Here is an 18,475-nt window from a genome sequence, read left to right on the forward strand (position 1 = left end):
ATCCACTGTACTTTCCGAGAGTGAGCGCACTGTTCCAAGTTTCTTGTAAAAAATGCTTCATATTAATTCTACACAGAAACCTTAAGAGTTCAGAAGTGGAGTGCTGAAACTTAGTGGGAACGATTTCCCTGGTTGCAGAAAACAGATTAATTGATAGCAATTCTGCTTTATGAAATACTATTTATCACTTTCATAGAACATACGAAATTCCCTTGACTACATTTCAATAGCAGACAAGTTCAACAATCGCATTACTATAGAGCGGTTTCATAGTTAATGTGAATCATTTCTGCTCCAAAGAACTGTCTAGTAAAAGAAACCAAGGCAGCCAACATAAGCAACAGAGGAACATGAAATTACGTAAACTGGGGGTTCCAGTAATTGGGATCTATGCAAGATTATGCTTTCAGAATATCAATGATTACAACTCCTAATTTAAACTCATTTCTAAATAGCTTTTCAGAAAAAAATAAACACATGACACTTTTGTAGCATATAGATAACTAAGTGTAAAAATCAAAAAACACATTTGATTATTTTTATCTCTGCTGCAAAAAAGACTTTTATAGGACTGTCACTTTTCTGCTGAATATTTTGACCAGTCAGAATAAGTGACAATCGATTCACTCCTGTTACGCAATTGCTATTGTCCACAGAGCCTCTCAAGGAAAAGGACTGCTTTGTGTACAAGTTAAATTCAAGCAATATAGACCAAACAAAACACTGTGGTCTAGGCTTGAACCACTTATAACCATGTCACTTTACCATAAGAAATCCATAGGGGGCACTGCTTTCTCAGTACAAGCCTCCAAGCTCTGGAACTCACTATCAGCCAATATTAGAAGCACCCAGGGGCACATACACTTCCGAAGACAGTTGTGAACATGGCTGTTTCCTAGATAACTACACCGCCCTCATCCCGGCAGCAGAGCCCCAAAATAGTTGCCACTTCAAGTGCAATCTTCAGCCTACAACCCACAAATTGGAAATATCCCAATCAGCAAATGCTTTTAATATGCAAGTAAGCTAAAAAGGGCTGACCTATGGTTCACTGGGCATTACATAGTTCTGTACGTGCATATATAACAGGTATGGCCCACAATAAGGGCATAATAGAAAGCACACTGGGTTAGGACTAGGGAGACTACCTTTTTCCTTTTCATGGAGTACGGTGGGACATTATTCCCCATATTAACTCCCCTTGTTTCCTTTTTTAATCTTGGCCTGACCCTTTTTCTGAGTTATTAAAACATGATGCCTAAGGCTCAGAGTCAATTTTAATTCGTTTGTCTCTCCTATATTTTTTCTTATTGTCAGTACTTTCCGCAAGACCTCATTTCTGCAATATCGTTCTTGGTTGAGTGCCACCACCTTGTGTGGGGTGGTCCGCCAGACATTGCAGTGCCGGTCTGACGAGGAGATTGCCCAATGATGATGCTTAGCATCCTAGTGGATGCTTGAGGGCTCTCCTGATAATACTGACACTCCCTCTCCCTGCATGTACATATATTGGAACAGTGTACTATTTCTATTTACATAATAGAAAGAAGTCAGCAATAAATTCGTAAATTATACCTCTTAAATTCACATAGGACATATCTGCTATGAGGGTTGTCATCACCAGGACTAAAAAGCCAAACAAATCAAACATCATCAAATGAACAGGCATTAAATAACTGAATAGATTTGTCTCACATTACTGGACAATTCAGAGGACTTTTGTACAGTCCAGCACTGCAGGTCCTAAATATCTACATCTAAGTAAGACACTTAGATATGGGATGAAAATAACAATGCTTATCTGAACAGATCTGCCCAATTCCTCTTCCCTCCAACCATGCCAGCTCAGGACCACAATTATATACTGAGAGGCAAATGTATCAATCTTTCTTGCAGTGCCAAATAGCAAGCCACCTCGCTGCACTGTGTTTCATGAGAGGGGAAGGGTAGGAATTCACTGTAGTTACAATTACACAATGCATTCCTGTCCTTTGCTAGTGCTGGTGCACTTTTGCCTGCCTAACACCAATGTAGGCACCCTTTTATCATGGTGCAAGGGTGCCTGTGTTATAGGCAGGATTGTTTTATGTGAAGAAAGGGACAACTTCTTGCACAACACCAATCCTGGGAGGCATTTCCCTCTTTCTACATGTGGTACAGAAAGGCCCAAACATGGTTTTCATTCATGCATCATTTTGATTTTATCATATTTTCAAAGTCAAATGGTGTTTGGTGGCTGGGAATGATCTCCTACATTGCCACTATCCCTGATTAAAAAATATAACATAAAGCACTACCTAGTCTCCTGGGATTCTTGGCTCTTCAAATATGGCTACAAAAAAGATGTACAGAAATATCAATATTCCAATGCATCCAAGAGTGGCAGAGTATGGATTCAAAGAATTCCTTAAGTTACAAAGTAGTGTTTTTCTTTTCTCCCGACATTAAAATTAGTCACATTCTCCACTTAAGGAGGGGTGTGGGGATTTTTAAATCCCAGGGGATGACTGTCCAAACAGAATGTGGCTAATGTAAAGGCTTTAGTGTGGGCACCTACTGCTTTAGGGCTCCTCTTCTACTGGTTCTGGATTGCTTTATTGTCACTGTGCACATACCTCTTTATTAGTGCCTCTAAGTGTACATGGGTTGCTATTACAGTGCGAGCAGGACATCTGTGCTCCAGGTTCTCCCTTCCATGTGCAATAAAAAAAATGTAACCCCTGCACCAATGAACAGTGCATATTTATTTTCAGGGCTTCAAAGTATTGCTGGACAGCAAAAGGAACCTCTGTTTGCCCTTTTGTTTTAAATGCTCAAGATTGTTGATGCCCTATGAGCATATTGATCTCTCTTCTTAAAGTCCTTTGTTGTAACAGAATATCGACCACAAATAAATCATGATGCACACATATTGCGAAAAAATATTGAGGTAAAAAAAAAAAAATCATGACTTTATGTACTTAGGTTGTAAAGAAGCAGAATATCAACTTCAAAAGTATTTTGGACAAAAATCTAAAAATTTCAAAAGTAAGTATACATATTTAAAAGTATCATTACTCTATTCTAAAATGCCTTTATTTTTTAAATGATTTTTCGAAGCCATTTAACATACAAAATAATTAGAAACCTTCTAAAACGTGATTCATGAGGATGTGGCCAAGTTGTGAGTAAGATGGCCTCTTGCTTAAGTGGCTCTTTTTCATGAACATCATAATCCTACATCATCATTGCGTAAATCTATTCACCATCTGAACCTGCAAAAGAATCCCTAGCAAAACCATGCAGAGAGATGAGGTGGGGTCACTACTAGAACTGATCACTGGACCAGGGCCTCGGCTAACGAGGCAGCCACTGAGTTTTACTGACAGGGGTGGGCTACTGACAAGAGACACAAAGTCAGGGTGCAAAGTCAGCTGTGGGATGTGAGAAACACCAGCAACAGACTCTATTCCGAGAGGCAGCAGAGAGGTACTCCCAATTACGAGAGGGCAGCCAGGGAAAAAAGGAGCCTGGTAGCATGGAAACAAAGGGGCAGAGCATGCCTCCCCGGGGAAAGCCGAGAGGCCATGGGGGCACATTCAGTGAGAGGCGTAAGTCCCCGGCAGGAGGTGGGAACATTGATCCATAGATGAAGCATTATTCCCAAGCGATCCCCAGAGTGTCCCAACAAATCGCCAAATGAACAAAGAAGGGCAAAGTGGGTAAGACCACTTGGGAAACCAGCTAGATAAGAATGGGGCGTAAAATCGCAGGTCTAAAGCACTGGGACAGAAGGGAGAGTCCCTGAAAAACACCATAAGTGTCCGAGCTATAAGAAAAGAAAGACCCTTGTGGGTGGCAGTGAGTGCCATCTGCAATTTTGCTGCAAAGAAACAGGGCAAGTACTTTTATCTAGATGACAGGTGGCAGATCTAGAATGGAAAAATACACCAAACCAAAGACATCGATGGAAGTTGCAAAGCATCTGGAGGCCTAAGAACCAAACAAGCTTGGCGTGCAGGAGAAGGCAGAACCCTCACTTAAGGACATAATGGAGGGAATTCAGGGACTGTTAAGCTCCATAGACTCACAAATTGACATGGTGACAACTGAAGTCATGTTCCTACAGGTGGATGTTCAAACAGTGGGCATCAGGGTAACTGAAAATGAGGCTTTACTGGTTCCACTCCACACAGAGATGAAAACCCTTAGGAAACAGATTACCTGCTTACTGACAGATTCAGAGAGAATAGGGGAAAAGTAGAGGATTTTGAAGGATTCTCCAGGAGAAATAATATCAGTGTGGTAGGGGTCCAAAGGGATCTACCGTAGATCCCGTTCTGGAGAACCTCATCATCCTCACTCTGAATCCCAGGGGACTTTCCAGGTTCTTCTCAAAGGAACAGCACACAGGGACCCAGTCCCTCTGCCTCGACCAGGGGCTCTGCTGCACACTATTCTAGCTTACATTTTCAAACCCCGGAAATGAGAATCCTGCAAGTCGCTCAACAAATCCCAACCCTTAAGTATGAAAAAGCCACCATCAACATCTTCCCAGAACATGGTCTGAGTGCATATAATTAGGGTCAGCTTTCAAGAGGTGAAAAAGACACCTAGACAGGAAGGCCTCAAGTATATGATTCTGCTTCCAGTTAATTTAAGAGAGGTGACAGAGTAGAGAATGTGCCATTTTGCATCAGCAAATAAGGTCTGGGACAGGATTGGCAACAGCAGATCACAGCGATGACTACACATTACAGCCTTACCTGGATTGCAAAAAGAACGTGGTGGGTTCCAAATGGTACCTATGGAGGTCAGGGAGTACACAGGCATTGTTAGAGGATTCTGAAAGGCTGCAATCTGCAGAGGCCTGCTGGTGACAAGGTGTTATTCCAAAGATGTGGACTTCCATCTTGTCCGTGTTGAGCTTCAGACAGTTGACCTTCATCTAGTTGGCAACATTCATTATACATCTGCGAAAGTTGGTTCTTGTGGTGGAAAGGTCTTCTAACAATGAGAGGATGAGCTTGGCATGGTCAGCATAGGAGTTTATGCTGAGTCCATGCTTTCTGACGGTGTTGGCCCAGGGGTCAGGTACGTGTTGAAGAGGGTGGGGCTGAGTGTCAATCCTTGTGGGAAGCTGCAGATAATATTCGTGGGTTCTGAGGTGAATGGTGGGAGATAGATACTCTGGGTTCTTCCTATGAGATGAGAGGCTATCTATTTGAGGGAGTCCCCCTTGGCTCCTGATTTGGTGGTCCATTGTTCAAAATGTGGTGCGAGATGATGTCAAAGTCAGCTGACAGGTCCACGAGGTTGAGGGCAATGGTCTAGGAGGGCCCACTGTCATCGGTGGTTGCAATCAGGCCTATCTCTGTATTGTGTTTGGCTCAGAATCTGGATTGATAGGGGTACATGAGGTTGTAGTGTTCCAAGTGTTTGGTGACTTGCTGATTGATTGCCTTTTCAAGAACCTTCACCAGAACAGGAAGCACAGAGATGGCCTAGTAGTTCTTCAGATCTGCTGGGTCAGCGGATAGTTTCTTCAGGAGGGGCTTCCCTTCAGCATGTTTCCAGTCCTCAGGGAAGGCAGACCATGGTCATAGAAGCATTCAGGACTTTCTTGAGCTCCTCACCAATCATTTTGCTTCTGAGTTGAAGCTGTGGTTGGGACATAGGTCTAAGGGTGCGCCCGAGTGTACAGAGTTCATGATGGAGATAGTGGCTTAAAATGTAAGAGGGACCCAAAGGGTGTGCAGGCATTCAGGGTTAGCGGTCATTAGTGTGAGTAGGCTGATGCTATCGGCAGTGGGGGGTTGGGATTTGAAGTTCTCATAAATGACTGAGATTCTTTCATGGAAAAAGTGTGCCAGGGTGTCACATAGTTTTTGAGAGGAAGTGATGTTCCCTGTGGCTGCAGAGTTGGAGAACTCCTTCACAATGGTGAAGAGCTCCCTGCTGTGGTTTGTGCTGGCTTCTATGTGGTCTGTAAGAGCATTCTTCTTTTTTTCACTCAGGAGGGGGTAGTACTGGTTGAGTGCTGTTTTAAAGATGGTATTGTCTTCTATCTTTTGTTCATTCCCCTCACACAGACACACCAAGGGGAGTTTGGGTCTGACTGATGCACCATCAACATCCTGATGGCCCATCCTGGGAAGGATAGGTGGGAGGAGCTGACACACCTGAATAGGCAATGTCCTGCTCCAGCACACAAGGCTGCATAACCCCCTGGAGGGAGTCTGACGCCAGGGCAGGAAGAAGGGACCTCTATGCACTTCAAAGATCCTTCTTTAAAGTCACCCTACTTTAAAGGCACAACTGGATATGTGTCCTGGACCTCTGGCCTTAGCAAATCAGTACACTACTGGAACTGTGAAGAAATCTGCCAGAAAGAAGAACTGATGTGCTGCTACAAAGACTGCCACTCTGGACTGCTGCCCTGGAAGAACTGTTTTACAACTGTGCTGCGCTGCTTCCTGATGCTCTCTGCCCTGCTAAGGAAGGACTGGGCTCATCTTGCTTGAACCAAGAGTGACTCCAAGGGCTTGCTGGCTTTCCTCCTGTTCTATTGAAATCTTAGGGACACAAAAGACTTCCCAGACATCATCAATAGCACCAGGACTTTGCCTGCTGCAAACCTTACCATGCTTAATGCTGCCAATCCAGTCCTGGTGCCTTGGATGTGGGTATGAAGTGCTGCAACTGCCGGAACCTGTGCAACAATGCCATTGTGCCAATCGGAACAGGTGGATCTTCATTGATGCAATGCCGTTGCTGCTAGAATCGAGGGCTTAGCATTGTTGTTGATGTTGATAAAGTGCTGCTCCTGCGAGAATCAGGAACATTGTGTGGCCAACTGTGTGATGCATCGCCTCCATTTCTTACCCATCTCCAACAGCGCATCACCCCTCATACTCCTCACATCTTGTTTTCGATGTTGGCACATCTCTGAACCAAGGTACCGTTTCATTTCAGTGGACCAAGGCTGGTCCCTGTATCCGACCCGTGTACCACCGTGTTTGGCTTGACTTTTCATATGTGACCCGGTTAGCGTGAAAAGATGGCCCCTGTTGGTGCTTTACGCTTTTAGCACTATAGTTTTATTAATTCTTTACAAATTCATATCTTGAGTTCTACTTATTAGATTTTGTTGTTTGGTCTTGTTTTATCTATAAAAATATAATCTATTTTTCTAATTCGGTGTGGAGTCTGTTGTGATGTTTTCACTGTGTTACTATTTGCAGTGTCGCACAAATACTTTACACATAGCCTCTTAAGTTAAACCTGCCTGCTCTGTGCCAAGCTACCAGAGGGTGAGCACAAGTTCATTTAGGGCATGTAACTGATTTACCTGACTAGAATTGTGGTTTCTGTATGGACAGGGTGCACACCTCTGCCAACCAAAATTCCAATTTCTAACACTAGCCTATGTGGGGTACACTACAGGTTTCAAGAGGGTGGGTATACTCTTTCAATGTGCAGCTACTTTAATCCCCAACAGACATGGGAGATGCATAAGGCTGATATGTGGCTCCTTCAGGGCACTGAGAATGCCTAACACTCAATATTTAAAGTACGTCCCACAAAATTTCATGCATTTGTTCTGCCAGAAATGAGCACCCTAATATTGCAGCTCCAGGGGGACACCTTGATTCTTGGGGGTGACTTCAACTTGGTGTTGCGGGAGAATTGGAACGGTTGTCAAGCAAAACACAGGGGAGAGACAGTCCTTTCCAGGACTTTCTGACTACCAAAGGGCTGATGGATCTCTGGTGACAGCATAGCCCGCAAAAATGGCAGCAACGATACTATTCTGGTGGACACAAAAATCTTTTCTTGATTGAATATTACTTCATCCGTCAAACACAGGTCCACTACTATTCAGAGGTGCAACACCTCCCCAGGGATGTTTCAGACCACTTGCATCTATGGGCAGAAAGGGACTGGTGCTCAGGACGTGTGGTTGATTAATCCCTGCTACCTTAAGCGCCAGAAAATAAGGGCGGAGCTCCAACAATGCACTGACCACTACTTCACAGAAAACGAGGATTCAGTTGACTCAGCACTCACATTGTGGGAGGCATACAAAATGGTCATCAGGGGCAGAAGAAATTTCTGATAGTGGAAGCGAAACAGGAAAAAGCAAAAGGCAATGGATGATTTAGAGAGGGAGATTCAGAAAATGGAAACCCTGCTCCATGCCAAGGCGGATGAGCCCTTGTTGCACAAACTGGCCCTGAAACAGAAGAAATAAAGGGTCAAATGTATCAAAGTACTGTTCTGCATTTCTTATATAGGGATAAGAAATAGCTGTTTAAGAAATGCAAAATGGTATGTAGGCAAATAGCGATTCCCTAATAGAGATTCCCACAGAGTCGTAATCGCTATTAGGGAATCTCTTTAAAAAAATGCAACTCCATTCGTTCCTATGGGCCTTCAGGTGCGAATGTTTTTGCATTTCTTAATTTGCGATTCCTTATTAGGGAATCACAAATTAGGAAATGCTAAACCAAGGGTACCGAGGGCCTAAGGCACCCTTTGAGGCACCCCAAAATTTAATTATGCACATGTGAAGTGCACACATGCCCTTAGGGCATGTGTGAGCAACATGGCCCTTTTGAAAATGCATTTTAATACATTTTTGAAAATTCCACATGGTTACCACCAACTTGAAGTTGGTGGTAATTGAATTTCGTATATGCCCAGTTCGCATTTAGGAAATGCATGATAAATGTACATAGGCAATCGCAAATAGGAATTCCCTATTTGTGATTTCCTATTAAGGGAATCGCAAATTGTAGTTCTCTAACTGGAGTAGCAATTTTAGGGACTCGCTAAAAATTGTGATTCCCTAAAATGGGATTCTGATGCATTTCATACATCGTGAAAGGCTATTTTGCATTTGCAAATGGTGGAATTTTGTGATTCACACCGTTTGCGAATGCAAAATAGTTTGATACATCTGGCCCATAGAAACCTCGTAACTAGTGCTGTGTATGCACTGCATAATGCCACCATCCATCGTTTATGTGATGTGGGGAACATTTAAGCTGGTTAAGCTAATGTTTTAGCCTCTCTTCCTCTAGGTCTTGCAAAATACCCCCTATGAGGTACCCAAAAGATATTTCAGAGAAATAGAGGTTAAAATTTGAACACTGTTATGTAATGGTGACCCAGAAAGGATTGTCCTGGCAAAGCTGACAAGGACCTGGTGCGGTAGAGGAATAGTCTTATTAGACATTCAGAAATATTATTGGCTGGTCCAAATGGTGATGGTCAATGACTGTGCCTTTATGACCCAGTCTAAAAAGTCAATGCGAATGGACAGACTGGTGAGGGGTGACAGAGGATATCCAGTGGTGCTCTATGGGAGGACATCCCTTGTGGAGTTGCCCCCACACACCGGTACAGTGATAAAACTCTGGAAAGAGGTGACAAAATATCTAGATGGGGCTTCAAACTCAAACAAATCCCATGATGAGATACCTTAGCACTGGTGGCCCTGAGAAGGCTGCAAAGATTAACCAATGTGGGATCTAATAAGTATCTCCATGGTTGGAGATTTGTTGGAAAAGGGATATGTAGTTGTAGTTTCTCTATCGAAATTGGTGACAGAACACAACTTGACAGACAAAGAGACCTACCAATACCTGCAGGTCATACATAACCTACAAGCAGTTATACCAAAGGGTGCTGAGTTGGAGGAGTCTTCACCCTTACAGTACACCTTGCTAAAACATTCAAACACATAACAATTAAAAATATTAATTAAATAAGAAATGAGTCAGAATTAGAATCAGGATAACTTGATTTGGGTGCTGAAAGCATTCATAAAAGTGCACAGTAAAACATAAGAACATGGTAGGCGTGGCCAAGCCAGTGATCATAATGGCCGCTCAGCTGTAAAGCTCTGGAGGCGATCCCCCGGAGCAACGGACAATGGGCAACTCGGGACAGTGTTCTCGGCCGACACCATATCCAGAACACCCAAGCAGGTAGTGGAGTGCAGGGGGACCACAGTGACTCCATTTTCACAGTGGCGGGCAGTGTGACTTAAGTGGCCCGCCCGCATTCCGCCTGCGCACCCCGAAGGCCCTGTGGTGACACGGGGCTTGGGTGAGCCTGAGGTGCGCGGCGGTTGGGCAGCACCGTGCTGCCCAGAAGTGAGTACTGAAGACAGCCTTATCCTCCCCTGCCCATTACCAGCAGGGGCCCGCGCCCTGAGGGCTGATGCCCAAAGTAGTTGGGGGAAAGACTGGAGGCATGCATGGCCGGCGCTGGGTGCTCCGGCTGCCCCATACGCAGATCAGAGCGGCGGAGCTCTGTGATGCAGGAGCCATTATGTTTTTGGCTGCACATGGAGGTGTGACCCCATGTGGACTTCTGTGCCTGTTGCCATTAGGAGACCTCTTGGAGTTGGATGGTGCCCTCTCATCGACACTCTTACTAGAGGCCCATGCGGGACCTGTGCCAGATGGGCCTGGTCAACATTGCTGCATTAATTAACCAGTCCCTGCATAATATCCAAGAGCTGTAGCCGACATAATGTTCCTAGTGCTCATGGGGTATGTCCCTCCTGGCATTGTAGTGGCGTTTACTGTACTGCCATTGGCTCTACTCATATAGGGCCTCTGCCTCATCTGTGGCATTATGGGGGACAGCCCGCAGCCATTGATACAGACAGAGTGCCCGGGGACCCCAAACATCGAAAGCTTCCCTTTGAGAAACCTTCATCGGAGCCCACAAGTATGGATCCACTGGTGGAGAGGGGTGCCGCTGGTGGGTCAGCGAAATTGGGAATGGTGGGTGCAGAGGTCATCATAGGGGAGCTCCATGTGGGTTTCTGCGCAATTGAGGCCCAATTCCACACCCTAACCGCCAGACTGGATGGCATGGAGGATCATCTTGCCCAAAGGCACCAAACCGACTGGAGGAAGTCGAGGAACATATGTCGGGACTGGAGGATGGGGTACAACAACGCTGAAGAGGCTGGAAAAGGTGAAGGCCAGATTTCGCACAGTAGCGATTAAGAATGAAGACATGAAGGCGAGAGGTTGCAGAAAAAAATTGCGTATCGCTGGGATCACTGAATTCACAAACACTGGCAGGATGGATCTTTCTGTGGAAGGCCTGCTCACGGAACTACTGGGCTGTCAAAATTTAACTGCTCGGGTCATTGTTGAAAGGGAACATTGCTCTCTGGGTTCACGCCCTGCTCCTGGGGCCCAGTCGTGGTTCATTATAGCGTGACTACTCAATTACAGAGACTGCAACACAGCACTCCATCTCACCAGAGAGAAGGGGTCCCTTCATTACCAAGGCATGGTTGTCTCTCTATTCCTGGACTATAGCCCTGTTGTCAAAGAAGCCCGGAGGAAATTCACTGATGCGAAAAGAGCACTCCAGAAACTGGGCCTACTTTATGGCATGCTCTACCCAGCCAGACTATGGGTTTATGTGAATGGTAAACACAATATTTTTTGACAATCCCACCAAGGCCATGACTTTTTGCAAGCACTATTGCAGACAGGGCGCTACATCCCAGGCCTCTGCTGTCGGGGATGAGGTGCCTAGCATGGATCCTTCTGCCAGCATGGACCTCTTTCGTCCTGACTGATATTCCAGTGAAAGCCAGCAGAACTGTATTCCTTGGCTCTGCAATGTATGCCTGTCAAATAGCTCAGCTATATAATTTCCTGATGATTGAGATACAGGAAACCCGGTAGCTTAATGCTTATGTCTAGCCATTGTTGTTCCATTATGCTGTTTCCTTACTCTTTTTCGTTATTGTTCCGCGGAGGTAACTGGCTCTTGTGTTGCTATGCCCACATAGTTGATACCAAAGTTATTACTGCCCCATTGAGGGTGTTACATAGTTTGGAATTATTGAATTCACTTGGCTGTTCTTCGCTGGGTGTGGGTGGGAGAAGGGAGTTGTTTCTGATCTTTAGGTCTGAGAACATTACTGTATATTTGGTATTACAATGCTTATTATCGTTTCTGATTCGTCAATATTCACGCCTCAAAACATCATGTCAATCACAGGCAACACATGTGTCGGGGAACGGTCAACAGGTGACCTTCATGTCTTGGAACATACGAGGCCTTAAACTTGTAAGGGGCAGCAGGTACTGCAGTATCTGACCAGACATGGGATGCAAGATGCCTTTTTACAAGAAAAACATTTACCTGCAGACTCCCTCCATACATTTGCTTCTGCTTTGGGTTCACACCACTACTTTTACACTACAGCACATATTCCTGGGGGGTTAGCATCTTGATCCACAAGAGCCTAACCTTTGCATGCTCCTCATCCTACTCAGACAGAGAGGGTAGGTTTCCTATGGTCGCAGGTACACTTGTGGGCCTTATGGTACTGCTTGTAAATGTATATGCACCAAACACTGACTCGCCTGACTTCTTTCAGGAGTTACAAGGCCACATGGACCACTTTGAAGCAGATCATGTATTCATGGGAGGCGGCTTGGTACTAGACCCCTCGGTGGATACCACTGCCACAGACCCTACCACTAAACTGAACTCTCATCGACTCTTGCACACTATCTGCAAAACATACTCCTTACAAGATGTATGGCGCAGCCATAATATGGGCACAAGCACATACACGTTTCACTTAGCGCCCTGCGGTATCTGGACACGCATAGATTACTGGCTCGCGTTTGGTCCAACTACCCCACTTATTACTGCCGTAAAGCACCTCCCCACACGCTTTCTGACCATTCCCCAGTATTGATCACACTTAACATTCCTGTGCAGAGGGATGTTGCTTGGTCCTGTCGTTTCCCTGATCTGGTATTGCATGATACAGTCTTCAGCTCGGAGCTGAGGGAGGCCATGATCGAATACTTCAGGATTGATGAGGGCTCAGTGAGATTGCAGGTGATTTTGTGGGATGTGTTCAAGGCATACACTAGGGGCAATGCATTTCTAAACATTCTGGAGTTCTGCATGACATCAGGTGCAGTCTCGCTAGGGTGGAGACGCAGCTGGTGGTGGTTGAGAGTGAGGCATTGGAGTCTGATGCTGAATCCCACCTTTACAAATGTAAATTACTTTTGGATGAGTTTTACAAGCTGGCGGAGAAAGAGGCACTCCATCTGGAGAAATATGCTAGGGACCGCAGATATGGTGAGGGCAGGCGCCTAGGGCGTACACTGTCCTGTTTACTCCGCCAACTGTACTCCTCTGAATACCCACTGAAGGTCAGGAGAGGGGATGGCACACATGACGTGGGCTCCTCGGAGGGCCTATCTGAATATTTTAACTACTACACCTGCCCCTCTGCACAAGGAGTTGCAGTCATATCTCAACAATTCCTCAGTGAGCCTTTCACAGTAGATGAAATTATACAGGCCATAAATGCCATGGAGGGTACATGTGCCCCCGGATTGGATGGGTTCACAGGGGCATTTTACAAAACTTATAAGTAACTTTTGGCACCACAGCTTCTTCTAGTATATGAGGAGGCGGTCAACACTGGAGAACTCCCACAAATGCTGCGGAAAGCGGTCATCACTCTCCTGCCTAAACCTGGCAAGGACACTTTGGAGTGAGGCTCTTACAGGCCTCTCTCTCTTTTAAACTTTGACAAAACAGTTCTAGCGAAGCTGAAACCATGAGTCGTTCACTACTTTTAGAACAAATTATTTCCCCAGCTCAATCAGGCTTTGTATCACATTGATCCACCTCTATTAACCTCTGCACTGTCTTCCCAGTGATGAACAGAGCGTCTCCTAGTACCCCGGCAGCCGTAGCATTGTTGGGCGCGGAGAAAGCCTTTAATTCCTTTGTTTGGCCATTCCTGCATGCAGCTCTATGAAAGGTTGGATTCCCACAGGGCCATACAGCTTTGATCTCTCTTCTCTATTAGCAGCCCACCGCTGCTATTTTGCTCAATGGCACGTTATCCTCCTCCTTCCCCATTGAGCGGGGCACTCATCAGGGATGCCTGCTCTCGCCCTTACTCTTTATAATAGCAATGGACCCATTGGTGTGCCACATGCAGGAGAAGCATTTTCACCGAGGTTTACAATTTAACAGCGGTCCTCTTCTCATATCATTACATCCAGATGACATTTTATTGTTTGTGCATCACCCTGGAGACAATCTGAATCCCATAATGGATTAAATAGTCCCCTTTGCTGCATTCTCTGGGTTACACATTAACTGGAGGACATGGGAACTCTTGCCTCTTACTGATTCCACTAATGCCCCCCCCCGTTTGGAATATCCACTCAAATGGTGTAATGACTCGACCAAATATATTGGCATTCATATTCATAGGGTTAGGAAGCAAATTGTTAAGCTTAGTTATGGGCCTGCAGTTGACAGATTGAACGCACAGGTGGAACGCTGGGTGAGGCTCACACTATCTATGGCAGGCCAAATATCACTCATTAAAATGATAGTTCTACCACAGTTTCTTTATCTATTTTTAAATGTTCCGATTCTGCTCAAAAACAATTTTTTTGATACGCTCTGTGGCTTATGAACGTGGCTCGTCTGGGCTGACAAGCGTCTTAGTTTTTAATGGGAAGTCCTCACTGTCCCATTTGGATGCAGCGGGTTCGGAGTGCCCCATATGAATCTCTATTTCCTGCCAGCACAGTGTCACTTGTTCCATCCAGATGCATGCATTCTATACTCCATTCCCGAGCAGGACCTTGCTCCCCCTATACCCTTGCACACAGTGCTACCCCAGTGACGTTCGAACTCTATCCACTACCAGCTGGGCATGGCGTAAATTTGCATGTATGCTACAGCATTTATGTACTCCCCCGCATTGCCACTACCGAATAACCCATATTTTCCAATTATGCAGGAAGTATTAGTACAGTGCACGCTGCAGGCATTTAACATTTGCACGCTGGGTGATGTGTTACTGAATGAGCATGTTTTTTCGTGAACTGTGGACACACGTTATGCTGGCGCCACTCATCTGGAGCACTAGCCCTTGCAGACTTTCTGCCCTTTACATTAGTCATCACAGCAGATACAGGGGAGCATCTGGTTTCCAGGCTATATCAGGCAAGATGTTGCTCTGTTACCTGTTGATGATACTAGGCTTAGAGAGGCCTGGGAGTTGAACCAAGATAGACCCCTTTTAGAGAGCATATGGTCAGCCTGTTGCACACAGACTAGATATGTGTCCTTTAATCACAGGGATAAACTGTTGCATTATAAATTCTTGCATAGAGTATATCTGACACCAAATGCTCAGGCCGTATGGATCCTTCTCGATCCTCTAACTGCCCTAAATGCCTTGCACCAATGGCAGACTTCCCGCACATGACATGGACATGCCACCACATTAGTACTCACTGGAGTTGGGTGTTTTGGTCCTCTATCAACAATGTTGGGTACACATATTAACACTGACCCACTGATGGCTCTCTTGGGGTATGTGGGAGATCTTCCTAAAGGCTTGAAGCATTATGCTGTTATTGCACTCTTGCTGGCCAAGAGAGAAATTGCACTCCTTTGGGGAACCAAGAAGGCACCCACTACCAAGTGCTGGATTGCAAGCCTCCTTCACTGTGACACCACTAATGAAATGTATGCATCTCTCCAGCCCCCAGTGCATCAAACATGTGACATCTGGCAGCCACTCAGAGACTACTTACGCACTCTTGACACTACCCTGTCCAGTTCCCCTCATCACGCAGAACCATATTGATATATGACATTGAAATTTGCTGTTAATAAAAGGTACTGCATGACTTTGAACGTTTTCATCTAGGTCATTGACTGCTGTCCAACCAGTTACCGCTAAGTCATCCGGACGTAAATGCCTGCCATCTTAATTTAACCTTGGTACATTGTGCTCTAACCCTCATAGCATTGCTTGCTACTTATTCTGACATTCCTCTTGCAGATTGCATTGCTGTATATTCTTTAAAATGACAAATAAAGTTAACAAAAACATAACATAAAATGCATAAAAAACACATTAAAATACAGTTTAAAACATATGAGAGAGAATCATGCAAAAGATACACTAAGAACATAACATTCATAAAATACACATTAAAATACAGTTTAAAACATATGAGAGAAAGTCATGCAAAAGATACAATAAAATACAATAAGACACACGCACTAGTAACATATAAAAGTGCATCATGCTACGTGACCACACAGCGCTCTCAGAAAAGATCCAATGTGAAAACAAGACTTGTCATTTGTCAGTTGTAATAAAGAATGGGAGAACTAAGCTGCACTGCCTAAACTTCCGGACCTCATAAATGGTACTAGGAACTGTTTAATATATGTTTTCATAAAATTCACAGAAGAAGATAAAATGTAACATTGTTTGCCCCGATCTACATATGTAGATGGCAAAGTTTATTTGACATCTTAGTAGGAAGCAGAGTACATACCTAACAGTATCCAGTATCCGCCCTAAAGCGAAATAACAAACAGCATTCCAAGCAACCATGTGCACTGAACAGATAATTAGTTGGTGTACCGTCAAGGCTCAGATGCAAATTGGCTGCAACAGTTGCACAGCAAGCCTATAGGATCAGACTAGATTCAATAATAACATATTCACATGTTTTTTATTTAGGCTGCCACTGAAACAAGGATAAAAAAAGGCGCGAGTCAGCCCATTCTCCTGGAAAGTATTTCTCACGTACGTTATCCAGGGCATGCTAGAGCCCTTGTCACATGCTAAACAGTCCTTGATAATTTCTCTAGTGAGGCCCGCGCCCTCATTTCTCCAGATGGATAGCCACAGGAGCAGAGGACAGGCTCTAATGCAGTCCCCCAAATAAGTCTAACCCAGCTCCTCATAACAGATGAAATGGGAAGTGGATAAAGGGGCAGAGAAAACTTGCCTGCTGAAGCAGTCTTCTACCTGAATGGCTTGACAATTTGCAGTGCCCCATATGTCAGCCTTGTACGGTGCAACAGGGACACACTGTGTCACATAGATCTGTAAAATCAGTGAAAGTGCCCTCCCCTAAGGAGGCTGAGGTAGGCAGGAGAGAAATCCTAATGCCCTTGACAACTTCTGCCTACAATGTATGATATTCGGTGCCCAAGAGCCAGCTGAATCGGAAGTGATCCCTAAATAGGAAAAAGAGCTTGTGCTTTCTAATCGTTTCAGGCCTATTGCAAAGGGTAAGAGTCTGAATACACTTGGGGCCACGTCATTATATAAGACTTTGACAAGCTGGTTTGCAGATCAAGAAGAGTCATAAACTGAATAAATGAGGACACAAACAAACGCAGAGCTTTAGGAGTATGCACCAACAGTTCTGTGTCATCCGCATAAAGCAGGGTAGGGAGTGAGGCACCATTGACCTTTGGAACATTGGCAGTAATGGTAGTTAGCTAAGGGCTGAGATCATTGATACATAATATAACCAATAAAGGTGCCAACACACAGCCTTGCCTCACACTTCAACAAAATGTTATCGCATAGGAGACTTCACCATAAGATCTAAATCTTACCCTGGCTACCATGTTGTAATGCAGGCCGGCTAAACAACATACAAGTGCTTCATCCAACCCTTTATAGAGAAGAAGTTGTTATAGTTTTAAGTGATTCACACAATCAAACTCTGAGGTTAAATCCGTGAAGGCAAGATACAAAGGTGTTTGCTTGGCTATTGAAGTTTAGGTTCAGGCATTTCTCAATCATACCTACTCGGTTTCTAAAAAAGTACCGACAGGGATGTATGATTGTGTGGTTGTATGGTTTTTTTATGCTCATTCCTTTATCATATTATACTAGACTCTACCAACTATTTCTACTGATGGATCGATGAGTGAAATACAGCAGTGGCAACTGGGCTGTGACTGATTGCCCTTTTTGAAAATAGGAATGATGGTTAAGGTAGTCCAGGAAACGGTACTGGGGGGTTTGCAAGATTGTTGAAAATATTGTTCAGTAATGGAGCCCAGGGATCAATATTGCACTTTATTAAATCTATAGGAATTCCATCCAGGCCAGGTGCCTTAAAGCCAACACTCTGTTGGAAGGAGTGGAAAACTTCACATAAAGTGTCCTGGATGCCCTGACGATTGCTGATGTTCAAGCTAGGTTGTGCAATCAATTCTGTAATAGAGTAGGTTTTGGAAAAGTGATCCTCCCAACCCTCACTGATTGGGGTCACTATTTGCTTTATTGTTCTCATAGCAGTTACAGCACTCCAAAAGGACTTTTCTTCTTGGAGGCCGTTTGCAGTAGTGTGTCTCAATGCAGTGTAATGACATGCTTCCATCTCTTTGCAGCAACCGTTTTATACTGCTTGCATTGGGCAGCTCGTGTGATTGGTTTTACAAGGGCTTTTTTAGTATTTGAGCAGAGCGCAACAATAGAGCAAACTACTGACTCTTGGGCTACCGCGTTGTTCAGGCAACGCATGACCAGCTCCTGGTTCTTTTTATTTATAGCTTCCAGGAATTGGACCAGATTTTGGAGTTTCCACACCGATTTAAAATGGTTGAGAGGAAGATTGCAGACTAC

This window comes from Pleurodeles waltl, chromosome 10, assembly GCF_031143425.1.
Source record: "Pleurodeles waltl isolate 20211129_DDA chromosome 10, aPleWal1.hap1.20221129, whole genome shotgun sequence".
In the NCBI taxonomy this organism is placed as follows: Eukaryota; Metazoa; Chordata; class Amphibia; order Caudata; family Salamandridae; genus Pleurodeles; species Pleurodeles waltl.